Here is a 16,113-nt window from a genome sequence, read left to right as displayed (position 1 = left end):
ATTTCATTTTATGTAGATTTGTGTGCATGTGTTTGTGAGCAGAAGAAGGGAGAAAGTGAGCATGTGAATGTACATCCATGGGCGAGCAGATTCCTGTAGTCACTGTCCATCATATCTCCATCATATTTCCTTAGTTGGCCTCTCACTGCACCTGGTGCAAGGCTGGCTGCTAGCAAGCCTCAATTATCCTTGCCCTTCTGTCTCTCCTTCTCCCATGCTGCCCTGTGAGTCCACACACAGTTTTTTATGTGACTTCTAAGAATTTGTCACCCAGTGATTGGACCCTTGTAATCTTTATTCATTAGGGGAAAGTTTTTCCACAAGGAACAACAGGTATGCATCCTGTCTCTGCCTACACACAGAGCTGAAAGCCATTCTCCAGGAGCTCTGACACACATAAGAGCATAGGTAAGACCAACACTACTGTTCCAAGAAACATATCCAGACCTCTTAGGACACAGGAAATTAGGAGCAATCTGGGACAGGACACTTCCTGTTTCTGCCTACACAGTGAGCTGACCCATTCCCACAACTCTCTGAACCCAGATACTGCTGGGAGAAAGCCCGTTTCCAGGAGTGCTGACACACAGGTTTACAGGAGGGTCAAGCCACTGTCTGAGACACCAAGACCAGCTAACACCAGAGGCAACCAGATGGAGAGAGGCAAGCAGAGGAACCTAAGCAACAGAAACCAAGGTTACTTGGCATCATTAGATTCCAGTTCTCCCCCCAAATGAAATACTGGATATCCAAACACATCTGAAAAGCAAGATTTGGATTTAAAATCACATCGTTGATGATAATAGAGGACTTTAAGAGGGACATAAATAATTCCTGTAAAGAAATATAGAGCAACACAAGTAAAAAAGTAAAAGAACTTAAAGAGGAAACACAAAAATCCCTTTAAGAATTATAGGAAAACACAACCAAACAGGTGAAGGAATTGAAGAAAACATCCAGGATGTAAAAATGGAAATACAACAATAAACAAATCACAAATGAAAACAACCCTGAAGATAGAAAACTTAGGAAAGAGAACAGGAATCATAGATGCAAGCATTGCCAACAGGATACAAGATATAGAAGAGAGAATCTCAGGGGCAGAAGATATCATGGAAAATATTGATTAAACCTTGAGAGAAAATGTGAAATGCAAAAAAGTTCCTAATCCAAAACATCCAGGAAATCCAGGATACAATGAGAAGACCAACCTAAGGATAATAGGTATAAAAGAGAGCAAAGATTTCCAACATAAAAAAAAAGGTAAATATCTTCAACAAAATTATAGAAGAAAACTCCCCCAACCTAAAGAAAGGGATATCCCTGAACATACAAGAAGCCTACAGAAGTCCAAATAGATTGGACCAAAAAAGAAATTCCTCTCATCACATAATAGTCAAAACACCAAAAACACAAAATAAAAAAGAATATTAAAAGTATTAAGGGAAAAAGGTCAAGTATCATGTAAAGACAGACATAACAGAATTACACCAGACTTCTCACCAGAGACTATGAAAGTCACAAGATCATGGCCAGAAGTCATGCAGACCCTAAGAGACCCTACGAGAGCATAAATCCCAGGCCAGGCTCCTATATTCAGCAAAATTCTCACTTAACATAGATGGAGAAATTAAGATATTCCATGACAAAACCAAATTTACACAATATCTTTCCACAAATCCAGCCCTTCAAAGGATAATAGATGGGAATTTCCAATACAAGGAGGGAAACTACACTCTAGAAAAAGCAAGAAAGTAATCTTATTTCAACAAACTCAAAGGAAGAGATACACACAAACATAATTCCACCTCTAACAACAAAAATAACAGGAAACAACAATCGCTGTTCCTTAATATCTCTTAACATCAATGGACTCAATTTGCAAATAAAAAGACATAGACTGACAAACTGGATACGAAAAGAGGACCCAGTATTTGGCTGAATACAGGAAACACACTGCAGAGACAAACACAGACACTACCTCAGAGTAAAAGGATGGAATACAATCTTTCAAGCAAATAGTCCAAAGAGTCAACAAAGAAAGAAAGCTTCAGACCAATTTCCTTTATGAATATCAATGCAAATATACTCAATAAAATTCTGACAAACATAATCCAAGCATATATCAAACAAACATCCATCATGATCAAGTAAGCTTCATCCAGGGGTGCAGGATAGTTCATTACATGGAAATCAACCAATGTGATCCACTATGTAAACAAACTCTAGGAATAAAACCACATAAACATCTCATTAGATGTGGAGAAAGCATTTGACAAAAAAAAAAAAAACCCTTCAAATTAAATGTCTTGGGAAGATTAGGAATTCAAGGCCCATACGTCAACATAGTAAAAGCAATATATAGCAAACCAAACTAAAATCAAACTAAATGCTGAGAAACTTGAAACAATCCCACTAAAATCAGGGACTAGACAAGACTGCACACTCTCTCCCTACTTATTGAATATAGTACTTGAATTCCTAGCCAGAGAAATCAAACAACAAAAGGAGGTCAAAGGGATACAAATTAGAAGGGAAGAAGTCAAAATATCACTATTGGCAGATGATAGGATAGTATACTTACGTGACCAACAAATTTCCACAGGAGACTTACTAAGCCTGATAAACAACTTCTGCTAAATGGCTGGATATAAAATTAACTCAAACAAATTAACAGGCTAAGAAAGAAATTTGGGGAATAACACCTTTCACAATAGTCAGAAATAATATAAAATACCTTGGTTGGACTTAACGAAGCAAGTGAAAGATCTTTATGACAAGAACTTCAAGTCTCTGAAGAAAGAAATTGAAGAAGATCTCAGAAGATGAAAAGCTCTACGGGGCTCATGGATTGGCAGGAATAATATTGTAAAAATGATCATCTTGCCAAAAGCAATGTACAGATTTAATGCAATTTCAATCAGAATTCCAACTCAATTCTTCATAGAGTTAGAAAGAGCAATTTGCAAATTCATTTGGAGTAGCAAAAAAAAAAAGAAGAAAGAAAAGAAAACAGAATAGCAAATACTATCCTCATCAATAAAAGAACTTCAGGGGGAATCATCCTCCCTGAACTCAAGCTATATTACAGAGCAATAGTGATTTAAAAAAAAACTGTATGGTACTGGTACACAGACAGACAGTAGATCAATAGAATAGAATTGAAGACCCTGATATGAACCCACACACCTATGGTCATTTCAACTTTTTCAAAAGAGCTAAATCATCCAATGGAAAACAAGACAGCATTTTCAACAAATGGTGTTGGTTCATCTAGAGGTCAGCATGTAGAAGAATGCAAATGCCCTGTACAAAGCTTAAGTCCAACTGGATGAAGTACCTCCACATAAAACAAAATACATTCAAACTAATAGAAGAAAAAATGAGGAGGAGCCTTGAACACATGGACATTCAAGAAAATATCCTGAAGAAAACACCAATGGCTGATGCTCTAAGAGTGAGAATCTACAAATGGAACCTCATAAAACTGTAAATCTTCTGTAAGCCAAAGTACACTCTCATTTGGACAAAACAGCAACCAATAGATTGGAAAAAGATCTTTACCAATCCTACATCTGATAGAGGAAAAATATCCAATATATACAAAGAACTCAAGAAGTTAGACTCCAGAGAATCAAATAACCCTATTAAAAATCGGGTACAGAGCTAAACAAAGAATTCTCAGCTGAGGAATATGGAATGGCTGAGAAGTACCTAATGAAATGTTCAACGTTCTTAGGCATCAGGGAAATGCAAATCAAAACAACACTGAGATTCCACCTTACACCAGTGAGAATGGCTAAGATCAAAACTCAGGTGACAGCAGATGCTGGTGAGGATGTGGAGAAAGAGGAACACTCCTCCATTGTTGGTAGGATTGCAAGATGGTAAAATTGCTCTAGAAATCATCCTGGAGGTTCTTTAGAAATTGGACATAGTACTACCTGAGTACCTAGCTATAGCACTCCTGGGCACATACCCAAAAAATGCCCCAACATTTAACAAAGACATGTGGTCCACTATGTTCATAGTAGCTTTATTTATAATAGCCAGAAGCTAGAAAGGACACAGATGTCCTTCAACAGAGGAATGGATACAGAAAATGTGGTACATCTACACAATGGATTACTACTCAGATATTAGAAACAATGACTTCATGAAATTCCTATGCAAATGAATAGAACTAGAAAATATCATCTTGAGTGAGGCAACCCAATCACAAAAAAAGAAAAACAAAACAAAACAACAACAACAACAAAAACAACAACAACAACAACAAACACATATGGGATGCACTGACTGATAAGTGGATATTAGCCCAAAAGCTGGGATTACACAAGATACAATCCACAGACCGTATGAAATTCAGAAGTACAACTAAAGTGGGGATGCTTCACTCCTTCTTATAAAAAGGTAACAAAATATTCATAGGAAGGATATATGGAGACAAAGTTTGGAGAAGAGACTGAAGGAATGACAATTCAGAACCTGCCCCAGCTGGGAATCCAGCCCATATCCATACAGCCACCAATCCCTGACAATATTGCTGATGCCAAGAATTGCATGCTGACAGGAATCTGATTTAACTGTCTCCTGAGAGGCACTGCCACAGCATGGCAAATACCGAGGCTAATGCTAGCAGCAAACCGTTGAACTGAGAATGGGATCCCCATTGGATGAGTTAGAGAAAGGATTGAAGGAGCTGAAGGTGCTTGCAAACCCATAAGAACAATACCAACCAACCAGAGCTCCCAGGCACTAAACAACCATTCAATGAGTAAACATGGACAGACCCATGGCTCCAGGTACATATGTAGCCAAGGCTGGCCTTGTTGGGCACCAATGGGAGGACAAGCCCTTAGTCCTGCCAAACCTGGACCCCCCCAGTGTAGGGGAAAATAGGAAGGGGTGGGTGGTTGGGTGGGGGAACACCCTCACAGATGAATGGGGAGGGGGGATGGGATAGGGGTTTAATGGATAAAAAAGCAGGGAAGAGAATAACATTTGAAATGTAAATTTAAAAAATCCAATAAAAAATTCATAGAAGAAAAAAGAAATTACATAAAATTCAAGTAGTTCTGCATCCATAAATAATATTAGATTGGAGAATAAAAGAAAAAAAAAGAAAAGAAAGTAACAACAGATATTTCAGATGAACCGATATGTGATAGGAATAATATGGAGTAATACAAGTAATTTAACTTAGCATAGAGAGGGGGGTCTGTGTGTGAGTAGACAAAGGAGCACAGAATCCCAGCAATCAGAGGTAACCATAGCATACAGCCTCATTTCAGTCAGTTTTGTAAGAGAAAACAAATTGAATACTACAAACAAAAAATCATGTGTGTGAGTATGGGTGTTCACATATACAGGCAAGTTCGTAAGTCTCTCTGTCTCTCTGCCTCTGTCTATCTGGTTTCTGTCTCTCCCTCTCCCTCTCCTCTCCCTTCCTCCCTTCCTCTCTCTCCCCCTTCCTCCCTCCCTGACTCCCACATGTGTATGTGTGTGTGTGTGTGTGTGTGTGTGTGTGTGTGTGTGTGTGATTTCATATACCTTTTCTTTGAGATGGAACCTCTCAATGACCTGGAAATCACCAAGGTGGATATATAGACTTGGCAATGAGTGACAGGAATTTACCTGCTTGCTGATCTCTAGAGCTGGTTTAAAAGCCCATGAACTGTACCCCTGTTTGCACTCTGATTGGTAGCATGGACCTGGGAGAGTGGAGACTAAAAATGAGACAGATTAGAGTTTCATGAAATAGCCAATTTTATTCAGGTCACTAGATAGGTTATACTCTGAGGGCATTCTGTGGATTAAGCAATGTCATGTAAGCAAAGTTCTTTTGAACTCAAGTTGGAAACAGCTGCAAGAGCAAGGTCACAATCGTTTAGGCTGTATATAGTCCTGAAGACAACTTGTGCTTAGAAACATCATTCTGAATAATAATGGATAAAAGAAATGATGGGTAATCTGAAGCAAAGCCCACTCCTATTATTACACATAGTAGGGCCACAAAAAGACATTCCAAGAACAAATCTTTGTTATGGAGGAACAGAGGTTGCAAAAGTTTTCTCATAGGCTTTCAACATTCTCTTTATACATGATCATTCAGGGGCCATATTTCAACATATCTATTTTAATATATGCCCTAAATATGAACTCAGATCTTTCAATTCTTTACAAACTGAGCCATCTCCCCAGATCTCTAGTTCATGATTTAGCCATTAATGGCAGAGGCACCGAGAACCTAAGGATTACCTGATTCCTCACACAATATTTTCTTGTAACTTGTTAAAACAATATAAATTTGGGAAAGTAAAAACCAATCTTTGGGGGTGATTGTGGAAAGAAGTACAGATCAGATGAGAACAATGTACTTCTTGTGATGATAAGAATTGTGTTACATTGCTATCTTTCTACATTAATGCCTTTAGAGACTATTTATCCTGTTCTTAGTATGTGTGTCTGTGCTGTACCTTCAGCCTGATTTACAGTACTGCTGTGCTTGAATCTCTGATCCTAAATACATTTTATCTTTCTTTGACAGTACATTTGGAATGTAGGCTCCATAGATACAAATAAAAAAGACAGAGGCTCCGCTTTCTAGAAGTTACTGTCTGGCTGAAGTCGTCAGATAAATTCACTTAACATAATTAGGATAGGAGAAAAAGCAAAATATTATTAAGTTATAAATTTACAGGACAAAAAATTGATGTACTAAATGTTCCTGATGGTAATATATTCAAATTTCAAAACTCAATGAAAGCACCCTGAAGATTTAAAATGACCTTTAGAACAAGAAACTCATTTTCCTCAGCTCAGGAGAAGCAGATGCAAACCAGGAGAGTACTTTGATCCTCAGAGAGTTCCCAGACACAGTGAATGTCACAGATTGATAAAACAGTACTGATTGTTTGCCACACTTGGGTCTCATGTCTCTCTAACACACCTTAGAACCATGCTTGGCACCAATCTTTACTTCTTTCATATTTCCTAAATACCACCCTGAAAGTATCTTATTGATATTTCTACCAGATGCTCTCCTGTGCCTATTTGGAATGTACCCTCCTAACATCCTTTTTTCTGTAACTCTATCCATCAGCCATGGCATGAAGCATCTTCCTCTTTCTGAATTTCTACAGTATTTTATAGAGGAATTTTAATCCAGCAAGATGGCAAGGGATCACATTGAAAGGTCTAGATCTGTGCTATCCAGCTAGAATTACACACCTTTAATCTCCCTAGCTGGAATATAGGTATACTCTTAACTATACACCTTTAATACCAAATAATAACTTCTAAAAGTGGCAGACAAAGTGATGAATCAGAGAAAGATCTGACAGGATGAATTAGAGACAAGATATATGCAACTATCACAAGGACAAACAGGGAAGAGAGGTGATTTAAAAGTAGTGCAGGGAGGTGGGTAGATTTGTTGAATTTTGTGCGGTTCAGTCCAATGCAGCTTAGTTGTGTTCACAAAGCTGTGTTGATTCCTTTCAGTTCATTTCAAAGAGTCAGCATAGTCAGTGCAGTTCAGTTCATGGAGTTCAGAGGCAGTTTTTCCCAGCAGAACAATTCAGTTGAAAGCTGAGAGAAGCCAGTTTGAATCAGTCAACTTTAAAAGGAGATTGATCCAGAATTCCTGAGTTGAACCAGCCATCTGTAGTCCAGAAGGAGATAGAAAGGCTGAGCTTTTTCAGTAGTCAGTCCCAGGGGCTCAAACACTTTAGTCCTAGGTTAGTGGCACTTCAAGGTCCAGGCTTGCAGAAAAGATTATATTGTACAGAGGCTAGAAGCTTCATGTTCTAGGATGAGCCACAGTCATATAAAAAAATGAACTAGACATCGCTTCTCAGACTTTGGGCTAAGATCAAGTATAGTATCCTTCTAATCAATTTAATATCTACTGCATACTGTATCTGAGGAAGATATATTAAATGGATTTTTGTAAGTAGGAGTTGGAATAGGAGCTTGCTCTGTCCACTCCACACATCGAGCTGGTATTGCAGTACCTCCAGCAATGGTCCACCCCCTCGGGGACTTATTAAAAAAAGAAGTAGTAGAATTGCTCTACGCTCAGTCAAGCCATATAATAGTAAAGTTTGAATATGGCTCTCATCTCACTTCATTGGAGGAAATAAAAGTGACACATACAGTATTAACTCAATATCACTCACTGGAAGGTCTTGTCATGTGTACCGAAGGAGAATGCTAGGATGTGCATGATGTATACGTATGCACATGAAAAAAATATATATGCTATAAGTTAATGTTGGGTGGTTTCCTTTGTCCCTCTCTAGTTCTATCACTATAACTGGAGTTCTGGCTATTGAGTCTCTCTCTCTCTCTCTCTCTCTCTCTCTCTCTCGCTCTCGCTCTCGCTCTCGCTCTCGCTCTCGCTCTCTCTCTCGTTCTTTCTCTCGCTCTCTCCATCTCTCCCTCTCTCCCTCTCTCCCTCTCTTGCTCTCTCTCCAGAAGTAGCTTTACAGGCACATACCTCCATAAGTATATTTTTACATCAGTTCCTGGATTTGGCTTTCAGGTCAATTTGTTATTATTTCATCACAAGGTATTTTACCACTGAACCATGTACTTAGACAATCACCTTCATAACCAGAAGACTTGAGTCAGAGTTCTTCCTGTAAGGCTTACCTTCTTTCTGTCACAAAAGTAGTCACTATAATGTTGGGTCAGTGACATACTTCATAGAGCTATTGTGAGGACTGAATGCTAAAATGAATATGCTGAGAAATTTTTAAATATATTTTTAGAATAAGGCAAAAATAAGCCAAAATATGTATATATTATGATGCCATATTATATAAATTTATGGGTGTAATGTCTTTTTGTTGCACATAGAGCCAATTCTGGTACTCAGTACATAGAAAGCACTGTTTAAAATTAGGTAATTAAAACCAAATCACTTTCCATGAAAATGTGAAAGATTCCACACTCCCTGTATTTCTTTTGCTCATTTTTCTGTGTTTTCTAAATGCATAACAATATTCGACTTTAATAAAATTTTGGATGAGAAACAACTAGAACTGGGATCACTTACCTCTGTTCTATCAAACCCTCTGTTTATGGTATCTCAAGAATCATCTGAGCAGAACAGATTATATACAGTGACAGCTGAGAAGAATTTTCACCATGATAGAGTTAAGGTGCCAGAATTACTAGAAATGCCAGGCACATGTCAGGCAAGTAGGAAATCCATTTCACTTACATTATGGAGTACCTGGAATATGTGTGTGCGCGTGCATGTGTGTGTTTGTAGATCAGAGCTCAACGTGGCTATCTTCTTCAATCTTACTCTAGTTTTTGAAGCAAGGCCACTCACTGATCCTGAGTTCCCCATTGGTTAGACTGAGTGGATAATGAGCTACAGAGATCTTCTTTCTCCACCATCCCCTCCTCGACCATTGCTAGGGTAACAGACCTGCACCAGCATGCTCAATTTTTTACATCTATCCTGAGGGTTTGGATGAACGTCCTCATGTGTGCACAGTAAGTACTTTACCAACTCAGTTTTATCTCCACTCCAAATTTCTGAGTTTTAATCTTTTAAAATGTTATATAATTCCAAGAGATTTCTGGAAAAAAACATCCTGAGAAAAAAGTCATGAATGGAGAAAGGAACCAGTTGTCAAGATGATGGTGACAGTGCTGCTTCCCTTTAAAAAGAACATATTTTAAAGCCAGTGTCAGAAAAAAAAAGAGAAAAAAAACTGCCATCTCTGAATGAAAGAAATGAAATAAAAAGGAAAGGAAAGGACATGACTTGTCCTACCTATGATGGAAGAGAAAGTTTATTATGCATATTGGGAGGTCATAGCCAGAGTCAGAGATATCTGGGTGAAGTCAAAGAGTGGGCACATCTAGACTGAGCTAAGACATGTGGGGAGAAGCAAAGAAGGGAGAGGGGGAGAGATGGGGAAACCAGTGCAGCAGCCAGGAAGTCAAAGATACAAAAGGGCAGGTAACCAAAATGCCTGCAAATTACAGAGAGGAGCCTTTGGGGAAAGGGCAGACCTGACCTTGGGCTGGAGATTTCAGGATAGAGGGCAGACTATGTCAGCCATACCCTACAACAGGTAGGGGGCTGAAGGATGTTAAAAGAACCTGGAGGTCAGGTTATACAAACTAGGCATCTCAGGTGCTTGTCTCCATGTTTGAAACTTAACAAGCTCCATCACTTCTTGGCAACAGTCCTTTAAATATCTGTATTCTTCTATGACAATTAATCAATTGCAGTGAGAATTAAGAACATGCATCTCAATGACCTAGTTTAAGACCTGTGATGATTTAGGTGTTGAAGGGCTCTCTAGCAGGTCCAAGCATTACCAATTTTGCCCTTTCTCCTTCCTTCCCCCTTGCTAAACCCTTAAATTACATCCCTAAAGCTAACCCCCAATGTCTATTCCCTTATTTGTCTACTGACTCATTCTGGAGACTACACACCAAAGTCCACTTATCAAAACACTAAGGTCCAGCAATCTAAGTTCATTATTTGGCTACATTGGCTAACCTGTCAAATCAGGACCTACCATCTCATCCTAACACAGACCGTAGACTTCCTTTTTGTCCTTAACCTTCTCTTACAACAAACACCTGCTGCTTGCTATCTGCCTTTGCCTAATCCAGAGACAGCCATCTATCCCACTTACTCTCCAGGGTAATAATTCTCTGTTGTGCTAAGAGTTTGGTGTCTGGATGTGTTCTCAGTTTACTTTGAGGGCCTACCAGTGTGAGCACTCTGTATGAAATCTCTAAGAAATTACACAATATTTGAACCTTGAAAGATTTTTCTAGTCCAGCATAGACTGCAAATCACATGTGCTGGCCTTAACATATACTCATAGCCCCACACTTCATTAAGGGTCTGGCCCAAGGTGATAGATTAAGTTAATATTTCATAGAAACTGGGGATCTGCTACATCCACAGCAATTGCTTTACTTCCCAAGATATTCCTCCTTCCCCTTCACCCACGATCAATTCATTATAAATATTACCTGTCACCCACAGAATAAGCAGTAATGTGTTTGACACTATCTGATGGATTCAGTTATGATTAGTAAGGGTCCCTGCCTTAAGGGGAATTACATCCCTTCATTGTGCTCACTGGGCTACTACGGTAAAGGCTGTAACTGAATTAGATGAGATTTGACATTGAATCTCTGAAAGAACTTAGCCTCTATGAAATTTTTGTAAACGAGTTCTGAAGGTTAAGTGAAATTAGGTTCAGGAAGCCCTTAGCACAACTTCAATCAATCACACAGTAGATCATACTCAGGATAGCAGCAATCCTCTAGAATATGGCTCATATACTGACAGAACCAAGGAACTCCAGAACTATCAGCCCAATGACTGCTGTAGAGAGTTATATGATACATTTTAAATACATCATTTTCCAGATGTTAAAATGAAAGAAATAAATAGAGGGTAGAGAGGGTAGTCAGCTCCTCGGAGCTAATCCAATGCCTTTTAATGTCAAATGCAATGGAATAGGTAAGCTGAATTCCATCCATGATTGTGCTGGTGCCTCGTTTGTGGAATCTTAGCCAGATTAATTAACATCACTGAAACAGTTTCCTCTGTAAGGTGTCTGGAGGAATAGAAACATTTGACTTGCTCACATATATGTTGACTATGAATCCTGAACACAAACCCCTTACTACAGGGATTAAGATCTTTGATATAAAAGAATAGGTACAGAAACAGGAGCATCTTAGAGTTAGGATTTAAAATAGAAATGGTTGAGGGGAGTAACCAAGCAATTTACTTGCTTAGAGCCATGGCTTTTTAAATGCCTACTGCTGACAGTGTGATATATTTTCTGAAACAGAGTTCCAATAGCAAGTTGACAATAATTTGATTTTCTCTGTTGCCTGACACTCTAAATTCTTATTTCCTAGGTTACCACGGAGCTCTCTCTAGCAAGTGTCACTCAGTGAGTTTTGACTGTGTGTGCCTATTATGGAGCCAATTTCACTAAAAGCTGGTTCCTCTCCATCCCTTCAAATCAGATGCTCTTTTATTCCCCAAAATAAAACATCAGCACTGCTGCTAGACAAGTCTTTAACTTAGCCACCTTCAAGAAATACAGCCCCTCTATTTCTGTCTGCCAAGGACAGGAGATTTTTCTTTATCGTTTGGAACAATACACTCCTGTTGCAGGAGAGCACATAAACAGAAGGAAGGTGCTGAAATCTCGAGTCAGGATGAGGTGAGTTTCCTCAAACAGAACTCTGAAAGGAGAAATACAGTGTGTGAATAAGGGAGACTCTTTCATCTAAGAGCAAACAGAGCAGGATACCGAAGTGTGGAAGAGAACCACAGCAAGAACACAGATGAGGGTAGGTCACTCCTTTCTTATTCTTTCCTCGACCATGAAGAGTCTCCATGATCTATTTTTAATTCTCTGTGTCTATGGAAAGCCAGTAAAACATTCTCCTGGATAGAAACACGACTCTTAGAATGGGGTTCTAATTTTTCTTTCTGTGGCTGTAATAAAACAATGACTCAAGGTAAGGGAAGAAAGAATTTATTGCAATTTATACTTTCAAGTCACAGTCCATCGTTAAGATATTTCAGGGAAAGAACTCAAGATAGAATCTCAAAGCAAGAACTGTTTGCTTATCCACACAGCATTACTCTGAGTTGAAAGCTCACTCACAACCAAAGGAGCGCAGCAAGATTCGTGGAGTAACAGGACCTGGCCTACTCTCTGGCTTACTTACAAGTTCAAGCATATCTAGCTATTTATACAACTCAAGATCACCTGCCTACAGTCAGTACCACCTACAGTGGGATGGGCCCACCTATATCAGACAACAGTCAAGACAAGCCCACATAAGCATGACTACAGGCCACCATGATGAAGAAAATGAACCAACTGAGATTATTGTGTTACACAAGAGAATCTAGGCTGTGTCAAGTTAGCAGTTAATGCTTATTAGGACAGAAGAGAGATTTCCTAGATCTCTAGTTTCCCTAGCAAGGCATTTTTCTTGATGCTTCTGTGTTTCTGTGCTATTGTCATTCATCAAGGGCAGTTTGCCTATTCAGTGAAGTAGAGAGGCTGTGCTCTGTGGGGATCAGCTTCTTCTGCTTCACAGTAAACAGACAGGAGCTCCTGCTCTGAACCTGTGCTTTAGTACCCAGAAGCCAGCTTGTGGACAGATTTACTTCATACTCTTTTTAATTACATCAGTGATTTGTACAATTACCCTCTCACCTCTCATCTTTTCTACTTTCAAGTTCCTTTACATTTAGTCAGAAAAGCAGGTGGGGAAGGGGAAAGTTACCGCTACTTCTCTTAATCATAGTATTCATTTGTGTTCTGGTAGGAAGATCTTCAGACAGTTCTTGCTAAAGACCAAATCACTTCTGATGACATCACCCACTGCTATTGCCTCTATCCACGAAAACCTTATGCTTCTCCATGGAACTTAACATGAAGTCAGTCATCTGTAGTACCTAGTGACTAATGAAACAGAAGATTCTAGACCAAAGAAGTGGCAGTTCTTCTTAATGTGCTTCAGCTATCATGTAACAAGAATAACTTTTGGGGGTGAGCCATCTATAGTGAAAATAAGCCTGTACATCTCTAAGCTGGCTGAACATATTGAACTGAATGGAATGAAATAGGTATTATCTGAATGTGTCAGAAATACAGTGACAGGCCTGGCCTCGGGTAATAAGCACCAAGATTTCTCACCATGATTTTAATATCATTCTGTTCTATCAACATGTTTTGAACCTTGAATTTTTATATCTCTCCTATTAAATATGGAAACTGTAGTGATGGCCTTATAAAATACTACAATTAAATAGTCATGGGCCTGAAGTATTTCTGTTCTACAGAGTTTATATACAAATGCATATTCGTAATGATTTCACAGACAGAGAAGCAATAAAGAAATAGCTGTTACATATAAAGTCCATATACCTATTTTACTAGTTATTATCATTGTTGCTGTGATAATACCCTAACAGAAGAAAGTTAAGGAGAGTTTATTTTTGCTTACTGAGTCAGAAGGATACAGTCTGCTGTGATCAACACAGACAATCATGGTAGAAAGACATGGCAGTAGGCCAGAAAGCCATAGTGACAGGAACAGGGGCAGGCTGGTCATATTGATGCCATACTAAGGAAGAAAAGAGCAAAGAACAAATACAGCCAGGCTCAAGAATCATCCAGTGATTCGTCCATGCAGAATGCCCCATAAACATTTTACAACTTCCTAGACAAAGAAGCCGGCTGGTGATCAAGAATTCAAATACATGAGCCTATGAGGACATCTCATATTCAAACCCCAACAGCTATTTAAGGGTTTTCTAAGAGTAGAGCTTGCTTCATCTCTTCTGAGTTTTGCTATAAGTTCATAAACATATCCATATATGATTTTTCAATAAAAACCTATAATTTAGGATGAACAGTAAATTTGTAAACTACCATATTTGATTCAAGGGTTTTTACTACTTACACACTGCACTCGCATCAATTGTACATCCTTCTTCCTCCCTTTGCTTTAAAGCATATAGAAAGAATCAATTAAGTCAATTTTGCCCTCTATCTTAACCTCCTGAGACTCTGTAAGCTACAAAAGAAGAGTCACCTCTCAGTTTAAAAACCAGCATTCAAATTCCTACAGCCTAGAACAGCTACTCCAAAACCAATCATTTCAATATTTATTTTCCTTAAAAGTCAATTTTGAACTCTGATATTCTGAGATCAAAATGGGTCAATGTTTCAAAAGAATATCACTAAGCTATTCATCATACAAGCTATAATATCTACAAAGATAAAACCCAATTATTTTGATCCTAAGATCACAATCTGGTTGTAATATTGTGAGGATGGGTCATAGTGATGCAGTAACTGAGAAAAATCCAGGTGTGAGACATCTGTAAAGCAACCCCTTAGAGGTGAGTTGAGTGACAAAAGGTATACATTGACTAGCCTTCAGACCCAGGGGTCAATGGGAGTGTAGGTAGGGTGTCCTATAAAACTTCTAGGTGTTTCTACAGGGTGTTCTTTCTGTGAGAGTTGGATTCTGAGTGATTCAGAAGACAATAGAACATGGGGAGAAAAAGACCTAGAAACTGACTGTAATATCCGAAAATTTAAGCAGACCAGTGATTCAGGGATTCGCAATTCCATATCAGCCTCCGTTTGTGGAATAATTAAGTGTGATTTCAAAGAATAGAGAGCAATTCCAGGAAGAAATGATGTAAGTGGAAATGTTGATTATGATGTCACAATGGACTCTATTGAAACATCTTTGCGTTGCTGCTGTTCTTAGGTGATTGTCTTACTTACTTGGCATCACCACTGAGGATCAGTCTAGACTATTTTCACAGGAGATTTTTTTGTGTTTTTCAAATGGAAAAAATTTTGCTTTGTGTTTATCAGTCCATTGCAATATATTAGTTATTATCAACTTGTTTTAATTGCACTAATCTTGAATTCTCAACCAATATTGTCTCATAATTATGCTTGTAATGAAAGCACAGTCTAATTATTATACTCACAGTTTTCAATAAAGCACAGGAAATTAACGTGTGTACAAGTATGCCTTTTCTAGTTTGTGTGTGTATGTGTGTGTGTGTGTGTGTGAGAGAGAGAGAGAGAGAGAGAGAGAGAAGGAAGGAAGGAAAGAAAAAGAAAGAAAGAAAGAAAGAAAGAAAGAAAGAGAGAGAGAAAGAAAGAAAGAGATAGAAGCCTCTTTAGTGTAAAGAAAACATTTGGACTATAGTCATAATGTTACCCAACAGCTAAGTAAAAAAAAAATGAAATTTCTGTTAACTGTCCAGTTAGAAATAAAATTGCTCAGAATGAAAGTTTACATTTCCATCTCTTTTTCCATTATACTTTTAGATAAGAAGTTCCCTTATTTTCTTTTTCCTTTCTGGATAATATGAATGACAATTTAATACAACAATTATAATAAAAATTCTATGAAGTATAATAAACACTTCTGGAATACTACCATAGACCTTGTATTCCTCTAAGTACATAAAATATATTAAAATACTTTATCTTCACTCCAATACTGGGAGATAAGTGCAGACATTATTTCATTTTCACAGGTGAAATAACT

The 16,113-nt window shown here is 38.3% G+C and overlaps 1 non-coding gene across 1 annotated transcript; it reads left to right on the top strand.

The window, feature by feature from the left end:
* Nucleotides 1–7,850: 7,850 nt before the first annotated feature.
* LOC120101398 (U2 spliceosomal RNA) lies at nucleotides 7,851–8,040 on the top strand. The gene has a single exon (XR_005501742.1). It is a non-coding gene; the product is annotated as a U2 spliceosomal RNA (small nuclear RNA).
* The last annotated feature ends 8,073 nt before the right edge of the window (nucleotides 8,041–16,113 follow it).

Source organism: Rattus norvegicus, chromosome 2 (assembly GCF_036323735.1).
Source record: "Rattus norvegicus strain BN/NHsdMcwi chromosome 2, GRCr8, whole genome shotgun sequence".
In the NCBI taxonomy this organism is placed as follows: domain Eukaryota; kingdom Metazoa; phylum Chordata; class Mammalia; order Rodentia; family Muridae; genus Rattus; species Rattus norvegicus.
This window is presented reverse-complemented; position numbering and strand designations above follow the sequence as displayed.